This window comes from Meriones unguiculatus, chromosome 6 (assembly GCF_030254825.1).
Source record: "Meriones unguiculatus strain TT.TT164.6M chromosome 6, Bangor_MerUng_6.1, whole genome shotgun sequence".
NCBI classification, from domain to species: domain Eukaryota; kingdom Metazoa; phylum Chordata; class Mammalia; order Rodentia; family Muridae; genus Meriones; species Meriones unguiculatus.
In genome coordinates, this window is record NC_083354.1 from 29,318,850 (window position 1) to 29,327,571 (window position 8,722).

The following is an 8,722-nucleotide window of genomic DNA, read 5'->3' on the forward strand; positions in this document are numbered from 1 at the left end:
CAGGGACTGTCTCTGACATGAACTGATTGGCCTGCTCTTTAATCACCTCCCCCTTTAGGGGGGTGCAACCTTACCAGGCCACAGAAGAAGAAAATGCAGCCACTCCTGATGAGATCTAACAGACTAGGATCAGATGGAAAGGGAACTGGGGAAGGGGCATGGGTGGAAAGAGAGAGGGAGGATGGGATTGGGAGGGGATGAGGGAGGGGGCTACTGTTGGGATACAAAGTGAATAAACTAATTAATAAGAAAATAAAAAATTAAAAATATTGAAAAAACACACCTCCAGGAACCTACTTTCTCTACTAAAATCATTCTCCCAAATGGCTTCCACTGCCTCCCAAAATGTCATCACCATCTGGTACCAAGAATTCAACACAATGAGCCTACTGGGGACATTTAATATTCAAGCAAAAACACAGAGACATGAAGGATACCTAGGGAACCCCTGTCTTGTGAATCTCATTTGTATAGTTCAGGCAGTTTTAGGCTCTCTAGACTTAATCTGCTATAACTCAGTATCCTTGCTGACTGATTAGTGGTTCACAACCATTTCCTCTTCAACGAAATTTAAATTAATCCAGGAGAAGGGCATCTTCAAAGTTAATTCCTTCTTTGGGTTCTCTGCCTCAACCTACAGATAATGGCTTCTACCTGTAGTACTATTCTTATATCCTTTAGAGTTCTTATTCCCTCTAGTGATTATACCCTTTACTAGGTAATAATTCTTTATATTTAGTGTCCATTAGTTGAGTTACTTATGTGATTACTTTCTCATGGGTGGGTGTTGTTTGACACATAAGCATTAATTCAGCTTCGTGACAGAATATGGGAATGATGAGATGGTGAGTACTGACTGGGTATCAGGTATCAAGGTTTTAAGTTGACATTCAAAATGGATATCAGATTGTTTGGAATTACCATAACTGAATATGTTCTTTATAACTGTCTCTGAAAATATATTTTCATAGATTATCTAGCCATCTAATTTTAATTACATTATAGAAATTTTTAAATGCTTATGAAAAAGAATATATAATGGTGAAACTGACAAATAGCATCTATCCAAATTGTCATATAATCCTTAGTGGGAAAAGTACAAAAACTACTAGGAAACAATCTGTTTTTTCCTGGGTCAGTTCTTTATTATTGAATAGTAGTTTACATGAGTAAATTTCCACATGTTGTGAATTTTGGAGAACTATTATTGATAACCCAGAGATGGAGCATGAGAAGAAAAAGTCACAGAAGTCCAGGTTAACATTTTATTACCTATCGACATCTGTCATTTTTCAGTGAAATAAAAATTAAAACCAAGAACCATATCATTTGGATTCCTGGGAATTCAGAGCTCCAAGAGGATGTTTCCTTCAAACAAGCATGTGTGGAAAGCTTGTTGGTCAGAGACTTCCCTGGCAGGAAGTGGAATGCAGCACTTTATGGTAGAGAGGAAGGAACAATGGGAAAAACTCAGAAGTCAGCACCAGACATGAACATGAGCAGAGAGGTAGACCAGGTTGTGGCGGGACATGAGCAGAGTTAGTCAGGTTAGAGGAGTTTAGAGGTAGCCCTCTAAGATCAAGAGTAAGTTAAAGACTTAAGCTTTTAAAATATACAAGTCTCCCATGTCCTTATTTCTATAGCTGACGGGTTCATAAAAGTCAAGCTACATTGAGAAGTGTTCTGAATCTGGACAGTTAGACCAAGCCTTTCCATCAGCTCCAATATTCAGCCACTCACTAGGAAACAGTGTGGCCTGGGAAGGTAGTTCCAGGTCTCAGTAGCCCCATCCCTAGTAATTGAGGGAGCGGCAAGTGCACTGGCTCTGAAGAGCCCACCTGGACAGATCTCACAGCATTCTTTATACTTAGAAGAGGGGATCTGGATTTCTTACAGATTGTTTACTCTGAATAATAAGAAAGAAAAAATAAAATTCATAAAACTATAATTTTGTAAGACTGTAAAAACCACATAGGGACATGACACCCTGAAAGAGGAAGTCATGGGCCCAGTGAAGACACAGTAACTATTGCTCCACCAGACCCTTAGGTTAGCATTTTATTCTGTCCCCAAAATGTGAACAGAAAGCTCAGAGAGGAATTGAGACATTTCCCAACCTTCATTTTCAATCTCTCCTATTTCCTCTTCTTTGCTATTTGGATACTCAAGATTGATGGGGTTTGGAAAGCCTCAGATAAAAAGGTTTCTTTTATGTTTCAGTATTTTAAAATTAACAAATTAGGTAGCATCCTCATTTTACAATAGTACTTCTAATAAAATTAAATTAGGACTCATTCTAATTGTACAGGAAAAAGGTTTTAGTCTGTGCTACAGTCTAGGTGCTTGGCCTGGGTTCCAAATTCTCTTGAGCACTTAAGAAGCACTGCTTCCCCCCTGCTAGCTATCCCTAAGGACAGTCCACGAGACTCCTCAGGGATTGCACACCATTCCTTTCACAGGCTCCAGTCTTCAAGGATATGATTTGAGCCACTCTTTTCTACCCCAGAGTCGATGACCCTCATCTTCTCCTCTCGAAGGATTCAGCCACATCCTCTGGAAAAGTTCTTAATTAGGTGTTTCTCTTCTAAGTAAACTAGGTTCTTTAAACCACAAGGCTGGTCTCATACTTTCTGAACAGACCAGACATGGGAAAAAAATAGTGTTTTTGTGGGGCAAACAAGAAAAGTATTCTTTTTCATTCTTTTTTAACTGATCACTGAGGAAGAAGCAAGCAAGAACTGTGTGGTCTGCCATGTTCACACAGACGCAAGGCTATGGATGCTTTGTTGTCTACTCATGCTGTGTGCCAATCTTTGCAACGTTTACATTGCTGACACTTCACTTCCTCTTCCTTTCAAGGTCCTCTTCTCTGGGCTTCTATGCATTTCTAATACTAAAGTACTTTTGCCTTTCCTAGCAAATTTTCTTGTTTTTTTAGTTGCTTGTACTACTCCAAGTTCTGTATGAGGCATTTTGTTCACCCTTGTGGAATCTATTGCTCATGACTCCAGGTGTATATCTCTATTCATTCACTTTTCTTAGTGCCCTGCCAGTATTTTACACCCAGTTTTCCTTACTGCCTATATTTTCCCTGTAGTTTTTAACTAAACCTGTCTTTAAAACTGAAGCCATCTTCCCACATTCTAAAACCACTGTTCTTCATTTCACGGAGTTGAGGGCAAAGTTTGACTCCCTATCTCTCCCTAAGGTAAAGTCTTCATGCTCATCCAACTTCCCTCATCACATTTAGAGCCATTAACGTATCCATACAGAGCCTGTATATCTGAGACAGTGCCTCCGTTGTATTGTTATATTCTCAAAGCAGCACTAGTCACATCTCTGTCTTCAGCTTGACTCTTTGTCTACTGTCTCCACAAGCCATCACCAATAAAGGGTTCAAAATTGGCAAGATTATTCTGGATTACTATGAGAGGATGACATAAACTCCATTTTGTCTCCATTTTAGGACCAGGCCTGACTTTAAAGAAAAACTAGGCCATAGGTCACCAATTCCAGGAACAAGACCATAAAATCTTCCACCGAAGAAACAGCCTGGAGATAACCATAAGAATGGGAAGGTATCTTCTGGAGCATCTGTGCTGTGCAACCCACCAACCTTGTAGTAGAACATTCATGGCAGAGGAAAATACCTAACATTATCTATAGATAACTTGCTCAGTGTTAGTTATATTAGTTAGCCAATCACTTTGTAACAAGTTTGCCTTTGCTAAATGTCACCCAGTTATGTAACTGCTAAGCTGGAAATTCCTGGTCACTGCTCAAACTCCAATAAAAACCCTGTTTTGCAGCTGCTTGGGGTTCTCCTCCCTGATCTAAGGCCAAACTTAAGCCCAAATAAAGCTCTTTGCTCTTGCATATGTGGTCCTGTTCCTGGTGGTCTTTGGGGATCCTAAGATCTAAGCATAACAAGTATTCTTCATTTTATATGATCTATGGAAAATCCATCTTATCTGTCTTCTATATTTATTCCTTTTTTGGATTCTCTGTTTCAACCTACAGGCAATGGTTGCTACCTGCAGTGCTATTGCTCTATCTTTTAGAGTTCTCCATACTCTCTTTAGTATTGAGGGGAAGATATGCCTTGAAAGTATAGAGAGTGCCATCCTACAGGTCAGGATCACAGATGAAGTAAAAAGGAAGAAAAAGAAAACCAACCAAAGCAGCTATTCTTTCTATGCTTCTTGGCCGTGATGTTAGGTATTCTGTTCTACCATTCTCTTTCTGCTATAGTGGACCAACATCTCTGTTATGGATTCTACTTCCATTTTTTTCCCAGTTTTCCCTTGTGGGGATCGCTGCAAGTGTCATGATCAGCAGTGAAACAATCCACAAAGAAGTGAAAATGAAAACTCAGTTCAGCTTGATTCAGTTAGGTTGAATCAAACTTCAGGAGTCTGATACCAGGTTGTTTACTGACAGCAGATTTAAACACAGTACAACTCTAGGGAATGTTTCCCAGTGTACGACAAGTTCCAGTCCACAAAGAGGAATAATTTCATCAAAACCCAGTTCAAACTATATGCCATTTCTTCCAAGAACATGGGTTCTAGAGATAGGTCGCATGTATTAGCTTAAGGGCCTAAGAAATGATCTGGCATGGTCTCAATTACACAGATAACATAGAGGTTATTTGGGCTATTAGTCACCCCTGGTCCTGGTTGGGGAAGATTGACATGGCCTGGCCCTACAGATAAAGCAGTTCACCAGGCTATTATACAACCCTTTCTGTAGAGGAATCTTAATCCAGCAACATGGCTGTTCTGGCAAAGGATCACATCCAAAAACCTTTTAGGTCTGTGTTATCTGGTTGAAATGCAGATATTCCACACACCTTTAATCCCTCTGGCTGGAATACAGACATGCCATTAGTGCACACCTTTAATCCCAGGCAATGAAAGTAAGGTTAGTGTTTGAAAGTGATGTCTAATCGAGGGACCGACAAAGTGACAAATCAGAGAAAAATTTGACTGAATGAGTCATAGATAGGATATACCCAACTCTCACAAGAACAAACAGGAAAGAGAAGTGACTTAAGAGAACACTGCAGTGAGAAAGAGAGAGGGATGGCTGTTTTACAAGGACAGTTTTATAGAGAGAATTTGAAGGCGAAGACAGAATGATGTAGAGATTGAGAAGGAGCCAGAAGATAAGAACGGATTGATAGAGTTAGTTTGAGGCCAAGAAGAGCAATTCAGTCAGAAGACAAGAGAAGCCAGTTTGGATCAATCAGCTTGAGGGGGAACAGCTGAATTGAACCAGTCAGCCAGAGTTTAGAAAGAACTAAAAACGGTAAGCTTGTTTAGCAGTAAGCCTCTGAGATGGCAAATTACATCTGGTGAATACAATCTTGTGTGATTAACATTTTTGTAGTCCCTAGTGATCTGTGGGCACAAGGACCTTTGTATTCCCAGCACCCCCATACTGTTCATTTTTAATGAGTCCAGATAACATTCTGAGGTGACTTCTACATTTATACACAATTCCCATTGGAAATCATTTATTTTTCTAGAGATACACTTTTATTTATACTTTGTCTGTATAAGAGATTCAATTCTACCTCATGCATACACAAACTAAAAAAGATGCCTGGCACTATCATGAATGAAGAACACCTTGCCACATATGCTCATCAGATCCACTTACACCACTAAGGAGGCTGAGAAGAGGGGAATTCTGGGCCCTGGTGGGAGTCATAAAGAGAGGAAGTGGACATGACTCACTGACACTGTATAGATTAAAATAAGGTGTCTGAAGACAGTCTTAGTCTTCTATGGACAAGCAAAAAAAAAATTTAAGGGCATTCTATGGGTCTAGAGGTAAGCTGCAGAAATAAGCCAGAGGCCTGTAGAAATTGCCTCTTTTTAGAGACCCCTCTTTCATGTGGCTAAAGTTACCTGAAAACACTGTAACAGGTTTTAAAAACATGCTTCTGTGTATACTCTGGATTTAATAAGTTTTTTTAGTGGGATACCTTGACTAATCTTGCATATCAACTTGATTGGTTTGAGAAATGCCTAGAAGAACATAATAAAGCTCTCCTCTAGGTAAGTCTGTGAATGTGTTTATAGAGAGATTCATCTAAAGAAGAAACTAGTTAGCACCATCCTACAGGTTAGGAGCCCAGACGGAATAAAAAGGAGAAAAAAAAAATAAGAAAACAACAACAACAAAAAACAGTCCAAGCAGCCATTTTTTCCCCTATGCTTTCTGGCCACTATGTTGTTAGCTGTTTTGCTCTACTGTTATCTTTCTGCCATGATGGACTAACACCTCTGAAACTGTGAGCCAAAATAAATCTTTCCTCCTTAAAGTTGTTTTGCTTAGGTGTTTTGTCAGAGTGATGAAAAGTATCACAAAATGAATTGTTGTGTATATTTTAGAGTACTGAGTGGCATCCCTGAATTCACCCATGAGGTCTTACTAGTAATATGTCCCTCAGTTCAGATACCAACATGCCTGTATATATTGCTGAATATCCCTGAGGGTATCCTTTCAGTGAGAAGAACTACTCTAGAAGAGTCAACAGTAGGTTAAATAAGGAAGGAATAAAATTAGGGAACACAGAACAGAAAAATAAATCCTATGTATCTCGAGTATGCCTGAAATTAGATATTAGCAGTCCTTTGCACTGATGTAACTAATAGATGTTAGAAATCTCACTCTTAAGGCTTGTGTTCTCATTGAGCCACATCAGAAGACAGTATAGACAACTCAGCCCTGGTCTTGGAAGCCTTCTTATGTGCCTCTAGAAACATGTACCACTGCATTGTGACTGTTTTTACCCCTCTAGCTCCTGGCTTTAGACTATTACATGATTCTAAGATACTTATTTGTGTCTGTTATAGCACTTGTACCAGAATATTAGCTTCTCAATAAATCTTTGTTAAAGAATAGATAATTTTAAGTGTGAATCCCCCAAGTTAGTGATTTTTTTGTAAAATGTATTATTTTATTTATTCCTTAGTAGAAGAAATTTAATATAAAAAGAAAAATATTTTTTGACCCTTTAAAGTGTGGCAGTTACTTTGAATGAAGAGGATAATACTCTTTGGTAAGTAACATAGATCCTGTAAGAAAGCAAGTTTTAAAACTATAGGTAAACATCTTGTCATTGACATCTCTAGTAAATAAGTATTTGTTAATTTGTATATGAAATCTGTTCATTCTATTGCAAGACACTCAAGAGAGAAAAACCAGCTGAAAACTGGAGGGGTTAAGTAAGACCAAAATGTGTGAGAAAATGACATTTTTATCCAGGTGCTAGTTAAAGCACTGAGGTTAGTGAGAATAGTTTGGGCTTATTTGGCAATAAAGAAGAGACTTGAAGATTGGTAAAGTTGGTCAGAACACAGAATGAGTAGCTGGGAATCTGGAGATAGAAACATCTGACTCAGGTCAGTTCCATGTAGGACATCTACCCTGGTAGCTATAGATCTTTTCTTCAGGGATGTGACCTTTGGCTGCATCTATGGGGCCCAGTTACGTTCATCATTTCTAGAAGTTATACTCTAATTGATCCATTTTAGATGGCACACAGTTAAAGTTTGTGAAGTGTCTACTGCAATGCCACTTGAAAGAAGGTTATTCTTTTCTTTCCAATCCTGTTCTCTCTTCATTTATTCCTTCCTTTCATTTTTCTATTCCTCCTTTTCATCTCCATCCCTCACTTTTTTCCTTTCCCATGTTTACATTCACAGTGTCTATCTGTCCATCCACCTATCCATCCATTCATCTATACATGCATGTTTGTTTCTATCCATACTTATGTATTTATATATTTGTTTATGTATTTATATATTTATAACTCATCTATCAATTCATCTAATCTTTGTGCTACTTTAGGTAAATAGACCACATCTTGCTCTACTTTACCTCTGAACATTTGCTGAGAACTTCCATTCTGTATTCCAATTAACTGTGAACCAACTCTTACTTGCTGCAACAGAGCTTTCTCCAGAGCCCCTTTCTCTAGGTTTCTGTTCTTGGTCTATGTAACTTACCTTTCTTTTGTTTTCAGAGTCTATTTCTTCTGCTGTTCACAGTTATTCTCAAATACTAATGTGATTTTGTCTACGTTCCTACATTTTTTTTTCTAAATAGTGAATTTCATAAACTCATAGTTAGGAGCTATTTTGTGGCATAGGTAAATATTTTGCATACAGAAGGCTTCCATAAATATCTGTTGAATGATTACAAGGATACTGAATATTGAGTTATGAATGGTTAATGTGCCATCTTCCGTATTTTCTTCTCTCCATGTTTCTGCCTCTGCTTCAAGAAAGATGAAAGTTCCCTCATCCCATGGGAGGAGCACTGAAAAGATGGGTGCCCCTCCCTGTTCTAACCATGACACTCCTTATCTTCTAAGGGGGAGGGCAGGCTTAGGGTTGACTAATTACTTGTCTTTTCACAGGCACATCTGAGAGTGAGGGCTCTAGACATAGATGAAGGGAGAGGATGATATAAGACCAATTTCCTTCCTGTTCCTAAGTGGCATCTTTCTATGTAGCCTTGTCAGGGCTTCTCTTTGTATATTCCTCTCTTAGTTCTTGGTAAGTTAATTCCTACTTGCTTTTAATGCCTGATAATTTTATACTGAAATCTATAGTGGGGGTAAAAAGAAAAAAAAAAAAAAAACCCTGCCCCATTATACCTGCTTTCCTAGTTTTCCCTGAGTTATAGGGTCTACATCAGACTAGAA